This window comes from Acromyrmex echinatior, chromosome 1 (assembly GCF_024713525.1).
Source record: "Acromyrmex echinatior isolate Ae372 chromosome 1, ASM2471352v2, whole genome shotgun sequence".
Classification (NCBI taxonomy): domain Eukaryota; kingdom Metazoa; phylum Arthropoda; class Insecta; order Hymenoptera; family Formicidae; genus Acromyrmex; species Acromyrmex echinatior.
Window position 1 is genome coordinate 1,115,089 of NC_141852.1, and position 21,704 is coordinate 1,136,792.

The window sequence follows — 21,704 nt, forward strand, 5'->3', positions numbered from 1 at the left end:
ACCTGCGAAGCACAGATTAGTTAAAAAGAATTAATATTAATCACATAAAAATTAATAATATGATAATGTACCTTAATAAATTTGTTAAGAGTCCAATAATACACATCGAGAAAAAAATATAAAATGTGGTCCATTTCGTGGTACAATAAAATAGTCTTTTTAATTTAATAAGTTATTATAAGCAAATTCGCAAAGATAACAAGCATCTGCCTTACACGATGTCAAAAAACGAAATGTCAGCAAAAGCAGAAAAACATTATCGAGAACGGAAAACGGAAAAATAGGGGGAAAAAGAAAGAAGATGTTAGAAAGGAGAAAGAGAATGTTAATTTTGTTAGAAATAATAGTGTTTCAATTATGGATAAGTTTCGGAATGATTTTCCAGCTCGAATGACAAGTTATTATTCGATTGGTTTAAGACAACGAAATTATTTGTAAAAGATCATCCTGAAATATTAATTTCCAAAGCTGATAAGGATAATGTCACCGTTGCTCAAAATAAATTAGATTACATATCCAAGATGGAATTGATACTTTCGGATAAAAATACATATGAGTTAATAACTAAAGATCCTACAAAAAAACTTACGGTTGATTTACGTAATTTGCTTAGTAGGTGGAAAGGAAAAGGGTTAATAGATGACTTGACATATCGGAGGTTGCGTACGACTGATGGGATCATTCCTAGAGCTTATGGTTTGACGAAGATACATAAACAAAACTATTCTCTGAGAATCATTGTCTCATCTTTAAATAGCCCATTATATAATCTATCATTGTTTTTGCATAACGTTATTATAGATTCTATACCAGAGACTTCTAGTTTCATAAAAAATAGCTTTGACTTGATTAATAAACTTAAGAATGTTAAACTGGAACCAGATTCTGTTTTGGTTTCCTTGAATGTGGTATCTCTATTTACTAATATACCTAGATTTAGCATCTGATAGTGTGGTTGTAAAGTGAGATGCTATATCCAAGAAGACTAAAATTCTTTTGGACGAGTTTTTGATTGCCTTTCGGATGGTTCTAAATTCGACGGTTTTTATTTTTAATAAAAAAATATACAAGCAGATATTTGGAACCCCCCATGGGTTCACCTTTGTCACCTGTTGTTGCAAATATTGTTATGCAGGACTTTGAAAAAATGGCTATTGGAATGCTGCCTTGTCGACTGCTATTTTATTATCGATACGTTGATGATATTATCTTAGCCGCTCCGTCTGAGAGTGTTTGTGATATTTTGAATATTTTTAATTCGTTACACACTAGATTGCAGTTCATCATGGAGATTGGCCTTGATGGACAAATAAGTTTTTTAGATACGATGTTGATTATTGAAGAACAGAATCTCATTTTTGATATATAGCGTAAAGCAACCTTTTCCGGCAGATTTCTTAATTTCCATTCACACCATCCACTTTGTCATAAAAGAGGTGTAATTTATGGAGTCGTGGATAAGATTTTTTGTTTGTGTCATCCGAAATTCCAACAAAATAATTTGATTGACACTATTAAGATTTTTTTACAGAATGGGTATCCGTTACGTTTTATTTTTTTGACTATTCATAATAGAATCAAATATCACATTAATAAGATTAATAATTTGAATAAGAATAAGGATGACATTGAGAAGAAGTTTTTTATGATTCCATATGTTAATACGATATCCGAAAGATTTATACCTATTGTTAATATGTTTAATTGTAAATTGGCTTTTACTATCCCTAACACATTAAGAAATTTCATAAGGAAAGGAAAGGATGATTTAGAACACGTTCAGAATCAAAATGTGATCTACAGAATATCTTGCGAGGATTGTGATGCCAGTTACGTTGATCAAACTAAAAGACAATTAAAGACCAGATTGCATGAATATGTTTCTGATATCAATATAAGTTCAAAATCTCCATCAGTGATTTCCAACCATCATATTGAGGAGAATCATAACTTTAAATGGGATAAAGTGAAAATATTAGATGTAGAGCCTTCATATAATAAAAGGTTGATATCTGAAACGTCTGAAAGGTTGATATCTGGAATGGTCCATATTAAAAAACAGAAGCATGGGATTAATAGACAAAATGACACGTAGTCTTTGCCGGATTTGTATTCTGACATTATACATTCTCTTTCTCTTTTCTAACATCTTCTTTCTTTTTCCCCCTATTTTTCCGTTTTCCGTTCTCGATAATGTTTTTCTGCTTGACATTTCGTTTTTTGACATCGTGTAAGTCAGATGCTTGTTACCTTTGCTAATTTGCTTATAATAACTTATTAAATTAAAAAGACTATTTTATTGTACCACGAAATGGACTACATTTTACATTTTTTTCTCGTTGTGTATTATTGGACTCTTAACAGATTTACTAAGATACATTATCATATTATTAATTTTTATGTGATTAATATTAATTCTTTTTATTTACTTTTCCAGAATTTTCTTATGACTTTGTTAATTCTTGATAAAAATGACTCGCAGCGTATTACATAGAAAGAAGAAATTTTATATTAAGGATTTGTAAGAATATTGTAAGATTAGGTACAAATTTTTAATTTAGAACGATATTTATATTATTGTAAAATTGCATTGAAAATGACTCGATTGGAATTGAAACGTTTGTTTTATTTTATTTTAATTGTTTTGTATTAGTTTTGCTTATTTAAATTACAATTCTTTTCTACGTTATTGGCTCTTTGCCCTTCTTTTATACTATCTTTTTTAAATAACTTTAAATAACTAACTGTTATCCTCTTTTCTTTATTTTCTCTACAATTGATCGTAGATTAAAGTTTCATATACATAATAAATATATTACACATTATTCATGTGAGAAAGACAAATATTTTACGATTCCTTATGTCAAATCTATTTCTGAAAGTTTCCTTCCCATCTCTAATATGTTTCATTGTAAATTAGCCTTTTCTATTCTCAACACATTAAAACGCTTTATAAAGAGAGGAAAAGATAAGCTTGATCCTATCCAATCCAAAGAATATTGTTTATAAGATCTCCCGCGATGATTGTGAGGCGAGTTATGTTCATCAGACAAAAAGAAAATTGAGAGATTACGCGAACATATCTCTGACATTAGAAAGAATACGGGTTCTCCTACTGTCATAACTGATCATCGAATTAATTTTGATCATAATTTTAAGTGGAACGATATGAAAATTTTAGACTACAAATCTTCTTATAATAAGAGATTGACGTCTGAAATGATTCATATTAAAAGACAGAAACAGGATCTTAATAGACAAAATGATATCGAATCTTTACTTGAAATCTATTCACAGATCATCCAATCTCTTTCTCCTTCTTAACTGCTTTCCTTTCCTATCCATCTCTTCTCTCCCTACTTTCTCTCCCCTCTACTTTATTTTCTCCTTATGTTCCCCTTCCTTTTTAGTTTTCCATTTCAATCTGTCTGTCTTTATATGTTGTACTTTACTTTATCTCTTCTTAGAGAGATGATCAATTTTGATTCCCATCGTATTGTCTAATCGATAATACATCATTTTGACACACATAATAAGAAACATGTTCGTCCTTGTACACACACACACACACACAATTCGGAGGAACACATTATTGTCAACTACAATTGTTTGTTTGGCTTTCTTTCAATTTGGAGTGTGTTTTATAGTTGATACTGCATCTGAAAGCGAATTTTTTATTTAATTTTTATATATTTTATCTACGTAACATTTCTATTATTATCTTATTGTCACATTGAAAATGATCCAACAGGGATCGAAAAGTTTGTTTTTGTTCACTTGCTGTCAAATTAAATTTTACGTTTTTTAATTTCATGACATGTTTTATTTCATTTTTTAACTATTTAATACAAATTGTTATTTTATGTTGATTGTTTTAGGCTCGTAGCTCTTTGTTCTTTTTATATATATAATATATATAATATATATATGTATATATATATTTATTTACATGTCTACTGGTAAGGGTAGCGGAAATAAAAACATCTTATTGCGATAACATACATTTTATTTAATAATCTTACAATTCTTCCTGGTGTCGCAATCATCAGTTAAATATTTTAAATACATTTTGCAAAGCATAATTCTTTGCATATTTTTCACATCGTATAGTATTACAATCATCCAGATTAGTTAAAAATTCTATGTCTTCGTAAATTACATCCAAGGTCTCGATGTAAATGCATTTTCGCTCATCGTCTAGAAACAAGTTCCACAGCCACGTTTGTTTCTCACGTTCCTTGACGTACGCATTATCTTCAAATACCGCAGCCGTGATCAGGCATTTTGCCTCGCTAAACGGGACCATTTCGTTCTCCTATCGCAATCCATGATGATAAACATTCAACCAGGAAGCGCAAGACACCTGTCGGATCTTGTCAAAAATTTCTACGGCACGGGACACGTAAAAATGTAATGTGTGAGGATGGTCCCCTGTTTTAGCATCGCTACTTCTTTAACGATTAATTTCTTATTAACGAATCCTTGCAGATCCACAAACATTGGTATGACCATAACGAGCAATTCTTCAAGACTGTGCTTCACTCAGGTTTTTCTCTTCTTTTTAAAGTTCCAAATACTTACTGACCTTGCAATTTACATAATCTTGCGCACTACGTTGGACAACGGACAGTACTCGATTACACGATCGTGTATGATGAGGCAATAGGCGATAGTATTAAGGCACATTCTCCTTGCAGTTAAATTCTGTGCGTACGTCTACAGTGGTGCTCTTGACGGATTCGTTTTGTCGCGAGCAATCAATGACCGCAAAAGGTCCTTTCTTGATAAACGAGAGCACGTTGAGCAGTGTTTCGAAGCAATTGATTCCATAATATGCTTTACGAAAATGCGCGTACATATCGGACGGCGTATCTCTTTTTGACAAAATCCAGATTTAAATTGTCATACGGATAAAATTCTGAATTTAAATACTTTCACGTTACTTAAATTACAATCGTCGAACATGTTAACATCTCGTGACATGATTTTCTTTTGACTGGTCTAGAGCAAAGATAATATATCACGGCTTCTCAAGTTGAGTCACCATTTTTACAGTTCATGCTTGGTATTCTGTAACAGAGGATACTCGTACAGATCCTACAAGGAAAACTAATGCTCAAATAACAACGCTTTCCAATGCTCGCAGCATTGCCAATTTATTGATCTCGTTTAACGCAACGTGAGGCATCCGCCACTGCACTTTGAATAATTCAATCTCAGGCTCCGTTACAGGATTTTCCACCAAGCAATTGTAATCGTAGTGCGATCATATCCAAATTAATTCGTGGCGAGCGTTGACGATCACGCGTTTGTAAACCTTGCAAAAGCCCAACAGCATGTTGAGCGGCACGCAAAAATTAAAGTATCCTTCCTCCGTGTCGGATCTACAGTTCTATCTTGCATTCAAGACAATCAAAGCTTTGTCGTACGTCATTGATGCATAGTTCTTGATAGTACTGGTAATTCTAATGTTTCTATTGCAGTCAATCTCCACACCGTCGAATTTCATCAAATATGATCGCAATTATTTTCAAGCGTCGTCGACATTTGATTGTTTTTCTTCTTCACAATCAATCTTCCTTCAATGTAGAGAAAACTGTCGCACGGCAACGTACAAATCCTGCTGCTGTATGGATATCCGTATTTCGTCACTATGTCCAAACGTAGTGTTGGCGTACGGATTGTACGTGTAAGTCTCAATCTTGACGATGCAGTCATTAAAGATCGGCTCACCGGTAATATTTAGGATATCATTTCGTACGATGAAATCCAATGACTTTAAGAATGCAATGTTGGATGCAGTGAGTTTCTTTCCAGGTGTAGTCTTTCCAGATGTATATCTCGTCTGTTTCGACTGTTCGTTCAAGCATCTCATATTAGCATTTACTTACACTATTTACTTACACTATCAGATACTATTCAAGTTCCTTCAGCGGTTGAAGATTGTCAAAACTGTCAAAGTACAGGACGCGATTTCCTCTTTTCGCATACGCTATCCAATACGTACCAGGTCCCTCGGTATTGTCTAGATTTACGATACCGCTCTCATTTTGACGTACTCCTTCGATCAGTAATGTAAGTACGCATAAAGATGCCTCTAAAATATGGAATGCGCATACGGTTTGCAAGTTGTTGCAATTGCACATCGATAGTTACTCTTCTCGGCATTTTTAATTATTTTCATTGATGTTTTTTTTTTTCTACGCGCGATACCTTGTCCGCGCTTGTAGCGAGATAAACGTCGCGGCTTTCCATGGCGCGATTATAACGTTGCAGTTCTTCCAACTGACGCTGCGCCGCTTTGTTATCGTTTACTGCCTTGGCGACTCTCGCCGCGCTACCGACCAATGACCCAAGAATGCCGAGCAGCGGTAGAACTGGCAGGACGCCGCCGCGTTTCGCTATCGGAAGTATCCGCTTGCTCTTTTTCTTCTTTCTTTTTCAAATCTATACCAATCTTTGTTTTGGCTTCATAGCTGCCCAAACTGTTGTGACTGCAGTTCTCTCTCTGAGAGTCGAATCACTCGCGGTAATGCATTTCTTTTCGGCGAGTATATTGTCAGCCGCATGTCGTTCAGCGAGATTGTTGCTGTGCAAATACGCTAAGTCGTGCTCGCAACACGTAGCATCCAATGAATTAATTTCCTTGATCACCTCTAGTCAATCGCTTCTCTAAACGCGTTCCTGAACTACAAAACTGATTCAGGAATATGTTCGAATGGAAGCTCGTTTATGTGCGATTTAACAAGCCTCTCGACGACATTCGCTGCAATTCTTTATCAAAGGCGCTGAACCGTCGATATGCGTTTGATGACTCGATAAATTATAATGCTTCAAGCACCGATCGTCGTACCTCCGAATCTGTTCATATATGCTCTGGTAATCTGTCCCACAACAGATCTATGCAATTTTCAAACTCCCGCAGCAGTACAATTTTCGGTATGTATTCCAATTCTTTTGAGGTTACTGTGTAGATTATCCGATACGACGAGAATTTTGATTAGATTTCGCTTTACGCAGCTCTATAAATAGGCCCGCTCGCGATAATATTTTCAATATTTTGTGGAAAAAGAAAATATGCAGTTCGTGCGCCAGTCGCAGACGATCAAAGTGATGAATCTTGACGACAAAGTGCAAACCGATAAAGAGACGCGCAAGTATGACGACATGCTACCGGCATATATATCTATATGTGTGTTATTTGCGAACCATCAAATTGAGGCAAGACGAACATGTTGATAAACCTGTTCGAAAGTCCGCACGGCGGACGATTCGAGAAAGTGTATACTCGAAATCGCAACTGAAATATCGATTCCTGGCAAATTTGTTAGCACCGATCAAGGAAATTAGTTATTTTACATTCTCCAATAACAGCGACATCATTCCATCGAGCGAGGCGCTTCCAAATTCCATTTTTATCTTTGACGACGTGGCATGCGACAAGCAGGACGCGATAAGAAAATACTTTGCAATGGGACGACACGCGGACATCGACTGTTTCTATCTCTGTCAGACGTACGCAAAGATATCGAAGAATCTTATACGCGATAATGCAAATCTGTTGATCCTGTTCAAACAGGATAGTACCAATCTGAAACACGTGTATAACAATCACGTAAATACCGATATGTCCTATGAGGATTTCTGCGATTTATGTCGTAAATGTTGGCAGCAAAAAAAAGTATGGATTTCTAGTGATTGACAAGGACAGTGCGCAAGAACTTATCGATGGGCGATACAGAAAAGGATTTAATGACTTTGCAATACCGTGGTGTGATCAGTTAACCTCGATACGTTGATAACAGCAAAGATCGTGAAAAGATAGTTAAGGAGATTACGAAAACGAGCGATTCGATTCGCAAAAAGTATCGTGCTTTGAAGACTGGTAAAATAGAGGAGGATATCGCATTGGAGAAGCACTTCAAATTTATCATAGATCCGCTGGAAACACTGTTGAATCCTCCAAGGATCCTATCATGATTGAAACATTCTTTTCGGGAGAAGACGAGGAATCAAAACCCAAAAGAAAACGACCGAGTGCTTTGTATGACAATTTTATACAGGCTTCCATGCCTGTGTGAAATCAATGTCGAATCAATCGAAAACCATCCACTTTGAACAAAGTGTCTGAAATAATACAACCGCGCGATTTATTGTATGACCACGCTCCCACCATCGATGAAATTTTCGAGAATCTCCGCTCGTAACTTCTATTCGACACCTGCTTCAAACATCCGAAGGGCAAGAAAAGCTGCATGCAAACTATGGTCCGTTGGGATAGAAATATCTGAAAACGGTAAGAAAGCCGTCAACATTGACGTTATGTATGGAGTATATTTCAGCGACGAGGGAATGCTTGGTGACAAACGTATCACCTTGCACAAAAACGATGACATAATTATAGATAGAAAAGATACGATAGAACACCGGGCTTGTATGAGTTAATTTTCATGAAATTTCCCAACGAAAGTATTTGTATGAATGATGACGTACAGACCTACAAGAGCATTCTGCTGATGACAAATGCTCACCGGCACGGTCATAGCCCGAATAATCAAATAATGTGTAGTAAGGGATACAAATATAAGAACATAATAGCACCATTGGTGTCGGGTAAAAAAATTGGAATAGGAATAAACAAAAGAGTGGATTTACCGCATACGATAACGCTAAACGATAACAAGATCGACTATATTCATTGGGACAATTCCAACGAAATTGTCTGCGGATCGTCTGCGATTGCTCGAGGCCTTGCGCCACGCGGGTCACAATGGACACGACAACGAAATTCTATCGATTATCGAAGAGCTTCGCGAAGCTGGATGATTATTAACTTCGTTCTACATACATCGTTCAGTTGACATCGCAATGCCGATCAACAAGTTTGAACTATTGCTTGGAGGAAGAGGGAGGGAATCGCACTATCAATGCCATGGATTGCTCAGAAATTAAGTGCGTGATAATGCATAATCGTGCTCTTTGTATAGTCGCAACCGATTTTGACGCAAAGTCGCACAAGATTCGACGAGTAGCGCTACCCGTAGATGATGCTGACGCAGCAAACAAACGAGCAGTGCAGCAGAGTGTTCAAGATTTGAAAGATCGTCTAAGGAAATCGAGAGGAAGATTGCAGCCTTACAAAATAATGTGCAAGTTATGCTAAATGAACTTGAAAAGATGATTCGAGAAGTGCATCGTGCCGAATAATTATCCATAATGTCTGAGAAACATCTACTGATTGATGAATTGCACGCTCCGGCGAGAAGAAATTTTCCGTGGAGACACATCATAGTACACAGATACAATAACCTGTGGCAGGCGGATGTGATCGAGATGCGTCCTTATATACGATTCAACAAGGATTACCACTATATTCTCACCGTTATCGATGTGTTAAGTAAGCACGCATGAGCCGAACCGCTTAAAGCTAAGAGCGGGAACGATGTGATGGCGGCAAAGATAATTCGAGATAATGGAAGAAAAATTTGCATACTGACAGAGGAAAAGAATTTTGATTGCGTCAATCATCGCATGTAATTCTCGAACATTATAGACCTCGCTATAACGTTGCTTTTGACGCCCTTTGCCTTCTTCGTATCCTTCTTTCCTTCTACACACAAGGCATACATTTTCGCTCTAAGCCCAACGAATTTGGTCATGATGGCATCGTTGTTCTCGTCTTTCATAAGGCCAGGAAACTTTTTTATTCGCGAGCGGAATGCTGTACGCGTTGTCGCTCAAGTAATCGTTCGTGTCAAATCTACTTATATCGCATTTCATAATATCATAGACATCGTCACATTTTATATGGTATATGAGGCTATCAGTATCGGTATGTATATTTTTGCATTTTTCGCGAAACAGCAATGCCATGTACTCGTGATAAAATTCGTACAAACATGTTTTGGATATGTCGAGGATGCATATACTCATATATATCGGTTTGTTAAACTTCACCTCGAGCTTACGCAGTTCTATCGCGACCAAATTTTCCGAAAAGACTACGGTTGTGGAAATTTGGTTTCGCGATCATTACCTTGGCACCATATCTGCCTTCTCATTGTGTTAATAACTTTACGTCGACGCGATCGCGTACGTTCTCCATGGTTTTGACAAATACCGCGTTATTCATAAGTATGTATAAATTTTTTTCAAAATCATTTTTGGCCATAGTTCTAAATTTTGTGTTTAGTTCTATATAATCGCGTAGCCATGGAGATTGCGTAAATTGCAATATACAGTGAACCATTGTGATACGGAGACCGTGACGAATACACTGCTGCAGGTTACGATAATACATGACGTAACGCTGTTTATCGCATAATGTTGCGAGGAGCTTGTCATCGTGCTTGCCGGGTGGTTTCTCACGCGTTGGACAGAATGGTAGGTCAGTGTGCGCATCATGAAGATGTTGCTAGTACTCCGCGTCCACCTCGAGAATATAACCTGTTGCTGAATCTAACGCGATGGTCGTAAAGTTAAAATTTTGTATGTCGTCGACCCATCGAAAATTGGCGTAAGGCAATGGTTGGCACATTGCCCAGTCGTACAGATTGTTGACGTTATAGTACATCAAGTACAATGACGGTTTCGATGGATCGTACGATCGCATGTATTTATTGTTGACTCGCACGTACTTGTTCGAACACAGACCACTGCGTATATATACGTTCGATAAACATGACCAATGTCAAATCTTACCCATGTGCTTTAACGTAGCGTCCCGTAAAACCCAGTAAGATGTATAATACGCGGGATCGAGCCTATAACTCGCGACGCAACTGTCGCGAAAATTTTCAAAGACGTCGGCCAACAACAATACGTCCGTTTTCAGATATAAGTCACTATATTCACCGAGTGTCCAGATGGAGAACCGTTGCCACACGTTGACGGCATGCGTGTAAGCGTTCTTAGATACAGTGTCGTCTGTCAATGAACTGTAAAACAATTCGCGAGGCGGTAAACACAACTCATTCAACTTTTCGAAACGGTTAATGTATTCATACGGAAAGATGCCCTTTTGTGTCAAAAGATTAAAATTTTCTTCTGATATATTCGAAAATTGATGTTGCAGTATTCGTAGCTTGTCTTTGCTGAAAAAAGACGCCAATTTATCTAAACTAGAAATAAGAAGTGAGAATAGAATAGTGAGAAATCTGTATGAATCTATAAACCGTAATTTCACACAATTTTTTAAATCAATTTTGGTACTATCATGTTTTGTAAACGAGATATATTTTTTTTTAGTTATCGATAAAAGATCAACGTCGCGGTGACAATTTTCTTAATGATGAAATGCGCGTCGTAGTTTGATAATTACGGAAAACTACGGGTATGCAATGCGAATCCCTATAATTTAGATTACAATTTGAGTGCGCGGGGCCTCTGTATCGCCCAGTTAAGTGGCAGTGATCGCGTACTTGTATATCATCTGGTGCAAATGATTTCTCGCATACGTGGCAGTGTGTGGTGTTGTTATATTTTTGCCAATCGTCTTGTGTGAAATCCGCCATGGGTACGTTAACCGAAATTATAGACTGTACACTGTGCGCCAAATTGAGTTCTTCCGTGAACCACGTTATAATCCTTATCAAACATGAAAACGATAGCCCGATAGTGAGCTATGTACTGCTCGTACGAGCAGTGCATGTAATATCCGATACAAAACACGTTGTGATGATACGTGTACGTAGCTGATTCAGGATTCCCATTCGTCTTTTCCAATGCACACTCCGCGTCGGCGTAAACGAACGGGACGTGTTCCTTCCTGTAGTGGTTGTCGAAATTCAGTCACTTATCTGTCCTCGCTCGGTAGTCTGATCGCGCAATCGTTTAGTTTTTCACAATCCTCGCTGTGGATCTCCAATTTAGCGCTTGAGTTAAAGTAGTGGAGACATCTGAAAAAACCGCGCATTTATTATTATTATTATTATTATTATTACATATGTATCGTAGAAATATTTTCTATTCTTTTTTCTGGTAAGTCGTGAGTTGACTAATCGAGATAGATTCTTGATGAGCGCAAAGTGTTCCGCGTTGTCATCCTCCACGTACAAGAGGTTTACGTGTTTGCTCCTCTTTCGGTCGGCAAGTAGTATCGGTACAATCCCTTTCTCATTGATGTAGACGTTGATGGAAATGTGTCATTCAAAGTTTCGAATTTCTTAATTTGACTTAACGTCATTGGAAATTCGATGCCCGCGAGATTTAGAACCGACATGTAATGTGGGTACGGATTCCCGTTCGACATTTTTTTTAGCCGGGTGTAGAGCAACAACAGATGCGAAACACGCATTATCCGCGGTATGCACGTTGATTATCGCTTTCTTTAGCATAATTTCTCGCGGGAGTTTGATATGACATCTCACGTGCATAGGATTGTGCTTGTTTGCGTTCACTCGTACCACTCGCGCAAATCGGTGCACTGATACAGTTCATAGTTCTGGGTGGCGATACTTTTGTTTGCGTGTTTATCACCCGTCACGAACTCGTCATTAAAAACACTGTTTATTTTTATAGAATCATATTGTTGCATTACACTATGCACATATTCGAACACAATTTCGTTCGCATCTTCGAGAAATCGGCGAGGCATATGTTTAGAGTTTATCACCGCGTCCATTAGAATACAGCTTTCAAACGCCGTTTCGATGACGCGTCAACGGAGTCCATACCCGGCGCGCACATGCGCGAATCTTCCACGCACAGATTCCTTCAGATTCTCGAGCGCGATACATGCGATCAGTGATTGTCTATTACCGATTGATAATCGCGGGCGTTTTGATGGCTCTGCTCCTCTAATAATTCTATAAATTCGTCACATCGCTATAAATTTCCATGCTGTACTCTTCTCTTATATTAAGCAGGGTAACTTGCTCAACTCGTGCTCCATATCACTTGCGCTGTCGAATTGATTAATGATGTTATTTGACTAAATTTTGTCATTTTTATATCATTATGTGCACTATTTTTATTAATCATATCAGATATCCCATGCCCTGAAAAAATCTTAAATTACGCTAATAAAGCAGCTATAGTTTGATAAAATTACTAATGTTGCATTTTTATAGGTATTGTATTAAATTACATTGACAATGTCATCGCTAAACATGTTAATGTCCTTGAAAAAATTTCTTGTATTACGCTGACAAAGTAGTTGTATATATTAGCTGATATTGCACTATTTGATGACGTTACATTTGCATCATATTATATTATATTAATCATATTATATTAATCATTGTCATTGCGAAACATGTTAATTGTCCTTGAAAAAATTTCTTATATTACGCTGATAAAGTCATATTGAAACTTGCAAATTTGACATTGCAATTTGCGATGTCACATTATATTAATGTCATCGCTGGATGTCTCTAAAAATCTTTTGTCACAAAAAATTGGAGGGGATAAGATTTAAATAGAGATTGGAGCAATGATGCATCAGTTGCTCAGACAGATTCGTTTTGCAGTGATCTTCAGCGCTATGGAACGTATTCATACGTTCAACATAAGTCGAGCACAACAGTAAGTATTTCAAGTATTCCACGACACGGATGCAAATTTCCGCACACGTCTGCTATGTAATTTCCGGCTACGTAATTTCGTCTTCTGCTCCGCCATCCCCGCGCATCATCCATTGCGACGTCATTTTCTTCGTCCTCCCCCTTCCCTGTGACATCTCTCCCTCGCCTAATGACATCACCCCCTCCCCTCCCCGCGTACTCTCCTGTCCCTCACCTCCCTCAGAGGACTTTAGAACTCGCCTTGTTTTACTACTATGTGAAGAATTTGAATTCAAGGAGAATGTACTCGCGAATACTATAGCTTATTGTCTCATTATACACGACCGCGATCGAATATAGTCCAATGTCCAACGTAGTACGCAAGATTACGTAAATTATCATTACTGAAAGAAAAAATACCCTCCCCCTCTTTTCAATACAAGAGATAAAAACCAAGATTCTTTGCGATCGAGCATAGTCTCGAAAAGTCGTTCACCATGATTATACTAACATTTATAGATCTGCAAGGATTTATCGTTGGAAAGAAATTTGTCGTGAATGAAGTGGCCGTGTTGAAAAAAGGAGCCATTCTCTCTCATCATTACATTTTTACGTGTCATTACATTTTCTCTCATCATTACATTTTTACGTGTCTCATGTCATTTCTTGACAAAGTCAGAAAAATATTGCGATAGGAAAACGGATGATCCGTACAGCATGCCGAAATGCCTGATTACAATGGCTGTAATTGGTGCGGAAGAGAGTAACGATAATAAGGCTCTTGTTAAAGGACATGAAAAACAAAAATGGCTGGCTGATATATTCGATAACTTGAGACCTTGGATGCTGATTACGAAGATATAGATTCTTTACATAATCTAAATGTTACTATGCGATGTGTAAAACATGTTAAGAATTGTGCTTTACAAAATGTATTTAAGATATACTAACTGGTGATCACAACGCCAGAAAAAAATATATCAAGTTTAAAAAATAAAGTATGAGATTTTTAAAATGCATTTTAATTTCTTTCCCCTATTTCTATAATTAAGAAAATTTAATAATTAAGAATTTATCAATAATAATAGTTATTCAGCAGTATGTATATAGTATTTAATAAGTGTTCGATAGTTACTCAATAACAGTTTTAATGATGATTCGATAATTAGAAATGCTTTGTCATTTGTATTATTAAACATATTATCAGTTGCTAAATTAAAATTATTGCCAAGTCATATTATTAAAAAATCAAATATCATATCTATTTAATAAAATCGTGTGCAAAAGATGAAAAGAGAACGTAGGAAAGAGAGAGCGCAACGGGTGGAAGAGAGAGCGCGAATATTATGGTAAGTGCACAACCGCAATGGGCGTGACAGAGAGAACAACGGATTAGAATGCAATGGGAAAGAGAGAAAGAACAACCATCCCCTTCCCTCTAATATAGGTGACGCGCTTCCCCTCCCTCGGACCCAGCATCTGAGTGCACTTCCCCTTCCCTGACCCTACACACACACACACACACACACACACACACACACACACACACACACACACACACATCGCATATACGTATTCGTACTAACCATAGTTGATTAAAACTCGCCTAGCTATCCTCTTCATCCGCATTTTTTGAAATAGTCGATAGAGTAAGAATTCTGAATTTGACAGTGATATCCTTTTTTTGTCTCATTTCTTATTGCTTCAATTACATCTTTTTTCTCAGAAAATATATAGTGTGTTGAGTTTCCTCTTAGAGCTCATTTCGCACAACATAAACGCGAAAATAGAAATTAAAGACGCGGAAATATGTAATTGAAATTGTACTTTCGCTTAACGATAAAGCGTGGCTTGCTTGGATATGTAGGGTTATAAAGAACAGGGAAGTAGAACTGCGACAAATGTCGTCTTATGTTTACGTTTATGTAGATATAAAAGTTTGATTTATAGAGATAAACTTCGATTTGCTGAGGTCTTTAGATTCGAGTATAAATTTGATAAATATAAATATCTAATAAATAATTCGAGTTAAAATAAGTTTTATTTCGATTTATAGAGGTTTTCCGCAACGGAGCAGAAGAGAATGAACAAAATTTTCGCCTTATAGAAGTTTTTCGAATTATAGAGGTTTCGAATTATCCAGGTTCTACTGTATAAATACTCGATGTTTAGGTGCGCACACTCAATTGAATATAAACATTTAATCTGCAGTGTAAAGATTTACAATTGAAGTATATACATCCAAATTTAAGAGTAAACACCCAAAATTGGGTATTAACATTCAAATTTTGAGTGTTATTTTCCATAAGGGATTTTTCAGCTCAATTTTTAATTAAGAATAGCGCTATATGATTCGTAGGTGGAGAAACTTTAATAAACATATATATCTGTATTATGTTATACAGGGTGTCCCAGTTTCGATTATCTCAAACATCTCTTGAACAGTGCATTTTAAAGAATAATGTTTCAGACAAAAGTTTTGTGACTTTGAGACATAAGATGGCGCCATTGGTTTGATTTTGGATGGCGTCGTTAAGGTCAGGTTTGATTTATACAGAAATAAATTTTTAGTGCAAAAATAAAAATAAGAGGAACAATCTGCATTGACCTTGATCTTAATAAATGTTATCCAGGTCATGATCCTGAACAACATTCAGGAGATTTTAGTCGTCGATCGAACACCTAATGCTAATGTCGGCGGTGCTATAACTTGCCTTATAACTCGAAAAGCACTTAATGAAAATAAATTTAATTATAGTGTTTTGGAAAGCTCTCGAGATAAGCTACGTAATACAAAATGGGGGGGGGTTTCGTTTAAAAAATTCAAAGTGACCTTGCTCTGACCTTGACGCCATTCAAGATCAAACTAATGACACTACCTTATGTACCTCTCAAAATTCTAAAACTTTTGTTTGAAACATTTTTCCTTAAAATGCACTGTTCAAGAGACGTTTGAGGTGATCGATTAAAATGAGACACCTTGTATAAGCGTTACAGACTCAACGCAATTTTTTAATATAGGGTAACGGTATTTACGCTGCATGAAAATTTACGCGGCAGAAATCACAAAAAATAGATGGAGCGAAGGTAATGTGCACACAATCATTGTATTTATGTTATATTAGTGTTGTAGAGATTGCAAAAGGCTTAATGGTTATTTGATGGTACATAAGTATAAAGGGATAATAAAGAACGGAATATAGCAAAGTGTTTTAGTTCTTAGATTATTTCTTCAATTTGATGTCTTGTACATTCCATTTGTTTGGAATATAAGGCATTTTTAGCGGATAGGATTTATGCTCAAGGCATATCAAATATGTAGACTGGATTCAGTGCACACAATAAATGCATTACATGAAATATGTAATCGTGTCATAACGCTTGTAACATAAAGGATTGTATTATTATCTATTACTTTATATTACAATATATATATAATATATATATGCATATGTGTATATATATAATATATATATATATATGTATACATATGCATATATAATAAATGTAAATAAAGCATAATATAAAATAACAGATTATATATACATATATATATATATATATATATATATATATATATATACATATATATAAAATCTATTATTTTATATATACTTTATTTAAAATAGATTTTATAAATTGTATATATATATATAATTGTATTAGATGTTGGAATTAATTCGTAGCGTTTTACAAGTGATGGGAAGTACTTTCATTAATGTATTTTTTAATGCTCATGTGAAATAAATAACATTCTTTCATTAAAAAACGCTACGAATTAATTCCAACACCTAATATATATATAAATAATAGATTTTATATATATATGTACATATATACACACAATATATTGTATATATATATATATGTACATATATATATAAAATCTATTATTTTATATTATACTTTATTTACATATCATTCTTATTTCTTAATAACTGTAACTGTGTAAACACACTTTATAAGTTATTATGTCATTTTATGTCTTATTTATAATATAAGCATTATTTGTAAATTTTTTATGAGCTGTACATCCTCCCCATGACTAGTTATGTATCACACCTCTATGGGATATACAGAAAAAAATGCAAGTTTAAAAAAGTTATTTAAAAGGAAATATACGTATTTCGGATTTCTAATATTTTTTTTTGTAATAGATTTAAGAAGACGTTTGTATGGAGAGAACCATCTCTTGTACATCTGATTAATAAAGTTTAAATATATAGATATATAGATTTTGAATTGCTCTAGTTTGTTTATTAATACGATCCCTGTTTACACCTAAATAAACAAGAATTATATGTCATTACATGGCGCAGTCATAGTAAATAAAATGAGAAAACGTGCTACATTGCAATAGTGATATAAAAAAATTGACGTTATATAACCTATAAGTCAAATCTTACAATCCTGTATTCGACTTGAGCCTGAACATGTTTGTTTTTAATTTAATTACATTTTAATTACATTTTAATTTAGACACAGAATATATTCAGAATAAGGCATTTTTGTTGAAAAACTGTTTCAAATAAAAATTATAGGGTCCGAAGAGGCCTATATGTTTCGGCTCAAGTCGAAATATACAGAATTTATAAGATCCTAAGATTTTACCATTTCTTGCGTTTGCTCCTTCGTGTCCCGAATGTTTAATTAGCTAAATTATGAGGTGAAGTCGATTGAAATGGCGAAATGAAGATTAAGAGAGAAAGAGAGGGAAGAGGAGGGAGGGGAAAGGAGAGAGGGAAAGAGAGGGGAGGGAGGGAGGGGGGAGAGAGAGAGATGCGTGTCTTCTGCAAAATTAGATTAAACACTAATCTTTCTGATTTAGTAAGATCTCCCAGAACGAGACGTGCAGACGTTTCATTCAGAGATAATCTCACTGTCGCACATGAATTACGACAGCTGAAAAAGAGACTGTAACAGTAGCTGCGAGAGGCTCCCAGTTTCAGAAGAGAGATTCCGTGCTGCTTCCCCTTGAGGATCAGCTCGCACGATTATCTGGCTTGACACTTCCTTTAACTATTTTTAAGTGAGGCCCGATTGCGCACCATAACGATCGGCACGACAATATTTCTCAATCGACAACATAGATTCAATCAGACATGGTCTCGATTGGACACGGACCCAATCGGATACAATCCCAATTGGACACGTACTCGATGACACTCAATAATGATTTGATATATAACGTTCCAATTGATCGTGTACGGAGTCACGAGTACACGTGACTGAGTCCCTATGCAATCTGGTCGTGCACAATCTGGTTCGTGCGCAATCGAGTTATGCGCATGCGGGTCAGTGCATAATGGTAATCGGGTCGCTACGCAATCGGGTCCTTGTGCAATCAGGTCCATGTGCAATTGAGTCTGTGTCCGATTATCATTGAGTGCGATCGGCAGCTTTTTTATCATTTATCATGATAAAAAAGCTGTTCAACGATGTTACGATAACGATAACAAAACTTGCGTTAAGAGTTAAGGTACCATTTCATATAGCTAATAAAAGCTGACTGATTTTACTTCTACTCCATTAATTTTTGTATATAGTACAGTTGCGCTTAAAGTTCAATATTGTTCAAATGGCGAACATCACTGAAATACATGTTATGTTCATGGAGAGAGGAGAGAATAGTATGTCTTACAAGATTAATTTTGGGAGCAAAATAAAAAACCCATGTTGCGATTTTCGGAAATGCATGCTGTTCAGTATTTCTTCTTTTTTAATAATTATATATTAGCAATTGCAAAGGCTTACGTCGCCTTCGAATCTCTGCTGCAGCTGTAGCTGCTACTATACAAATATATCCTTTTATATACTCAATGTATTCTTATTTTCGTAATCCATTTTTATTAAAATGAATTAAAAGCTAGCAAAAATAAATGAGTGTATTCGTTAACTTAAAGTCAGCGAAGATAAGGAAAAGGAAGCAAGAGAAGAGCGAACAGCTTTTGAACACTGCTTTGATTGTAAAATGGGGATAAAAAGCCAGCTTTCCTTCGCTGCATGAAATTGCATCTTTACAGAATAGCCCAGCGAGTCCATGTCCGATTGAAAAATATTGTTGTGTCCAATTGTTATTGTCTCAATCGAGATAGTCCTGTTTTTTAAATATTTCTCCGGCTACAATCGCGCTAGAAAGTTAATCATGTACAACTTACGAATATGTCTCTCCACATGTGCTCTCTGAAGAGAGAAACTTTTGAGGCGAGCACATATCACACACGCATAATGTATCTGTGTGCACTAATTCGCACTGAAGACAGTTGAAATGTGACAACAGCATGTCCTTGTCTCACCGCTCAGCATGCGAGAAGGAAAATTCTATTAAATTACAAATTTAATCTACTCTAATTCAGAAACAGCACCGCTAGGCCTCCCTATTTTTTTGTATATTTCTATAATATTCCTACATTATATTTATTTTGTTTTTAAATCTATAGAAGATTTTCGTTTCAAAGTATTAAAATGTTATTTTAGAAAGGCTTGATATGAGGAGTTTACGTGTTAAAAACTGAAACTAAAGATGAATATCTCCATTTTGGTACTGCTAGGAGTCTTTGAAATTTTAACTATATGTAGATAAAATTATTTTAAACATAATATCTAAATTTCAAAAAAATCTGTACAAACTCAATTTCTCGGAGATATATCTTAATGTCGCGAAGGATGTCTCCGTGAATGATTATTATAACGAGGATATAGATTATAAATTTAAATCTGACATATATGATGGAACCATCTCGCTCCATGAATTTTGAACGTAGTTCATTCTAACCATTCAACAATAAAATAATTGGAATAATTCTATGAAGGTCGTGGCTCTTGCCTGTATTTTAAGAGGAAGGACGCTGTCGCTTCTGAACGGAATGACGGAATTTAAGAGTCTGCGTTATTATTAGAAATAAGACTCGCATTATGTTTCTGAGAGGGACATATGATTTTGTCTTTTTACGTACAAATCGTAAACAGAAATTTGGGAGGATTTGTCCTCCTTTGAGCGTCTGTCTCATCTAGCTTAGAAAAAGAAAGAATTCGAAAGTCTCTTTTAAAGTGCGAGATTGTTGATTTAAATAGATTAATAATATTTGGCTTGTTGCATTGAATTTTAGTTAGTGCTTTTACATTTCAAATTAGTTACTAGATTTTATTTCTTGCTAATTTTTGCTTATCGCGTATATTTGGCAATATATTGTATTATGGCTTGATATATATATTATACTTTTATTACATATATATATATATATATTGTACTTTTGCTTTTGCATTTTCTTCTTGCTCTTATATGTGTGTTCTAAGAAAAGCGTCATAGTTAATTTTATTGATTAAATAAATAAAAGGCTATTAATATTAATAAAAGTGGTATCTTTATTTTGGACTAAATAACAGATTCAGTCAATCACAAGACTGCTGTTTTTTTTTTGAGATTTTTTTGAGAACAAGAAGCAATGTAACGCCTTCGTTTTTGAGATTATAACTCTTCTTTTTATAATCGAAATTAAAAAGAAAAAATGGATAAGTTGAAAAGTTTCAACACTCAAAAATTTGATGGTAAAAACTTTCAGCTATGAAAGTATCAACTGGAAATAATTTTCCGAGCAGAAGGAATTCTTAGTATCATTGATGGCGTAACATCTTGGTCAACAGAGCAGAATAATGATCAAACTGCCTGGATGAAAAGAATGCTAATTTCAATTGTGGAATTTTATCAGCTACAAGCTATTATGGCTTACGACAATGCTGCAAATATGTGGACACGATTCAAAATAATTCACGATCCTAGTAGAAAAATGTTGAAATTTCACGTTTTGATACACTTTTCAAAAAATTTCAGTTTAATTTCAACGATTTTTAGCTGAAAAATTCATTTTCGACAAAATTTTCAGACAAATTTCAGCAAGAATTTCAAAGAAATTTCAAAAAATTTCAGAGAAATTTCGGTTGGATTTCAGTGATTTTTCAGTATGTTAACTGAAAAATTCACTTTCACTGAATGTTCCAAAATGTTCCAAAACGTGGAATAATTTCAGCGAAACTTTTTCACCAGGGGAACAACGGTCAGCAGTAAATAAAATCGTTCTTAAATAACAATTTTTAAAATAAAATTGTTCTTAAATAACAATTTTTCAGTTATAAAATGTCTGCAACAGATACAGCACATCAGTAAGATGGAATCATTGATGCAAGCTCCAGTTGACATTGGTG

General features: G+C 35.3%; 1 protein-coding gene and 1 pseudogene across 3 annotated transcripts in view; both read left to right on the forward strand.

The window, feature by feature from the left end:
* Positions 1-21,704, forward strand: part of LOC105146070 (uncharacterized) — a 184,457-nt gene that overhangs the window by 128,868 nt on the left and 33,885 nt on the right. The window lies entirely within an intron of this gene.
* Positions 7,789-9,120, forward strand: LOC147910781 (uncharacterized; annotated as a pseudogene).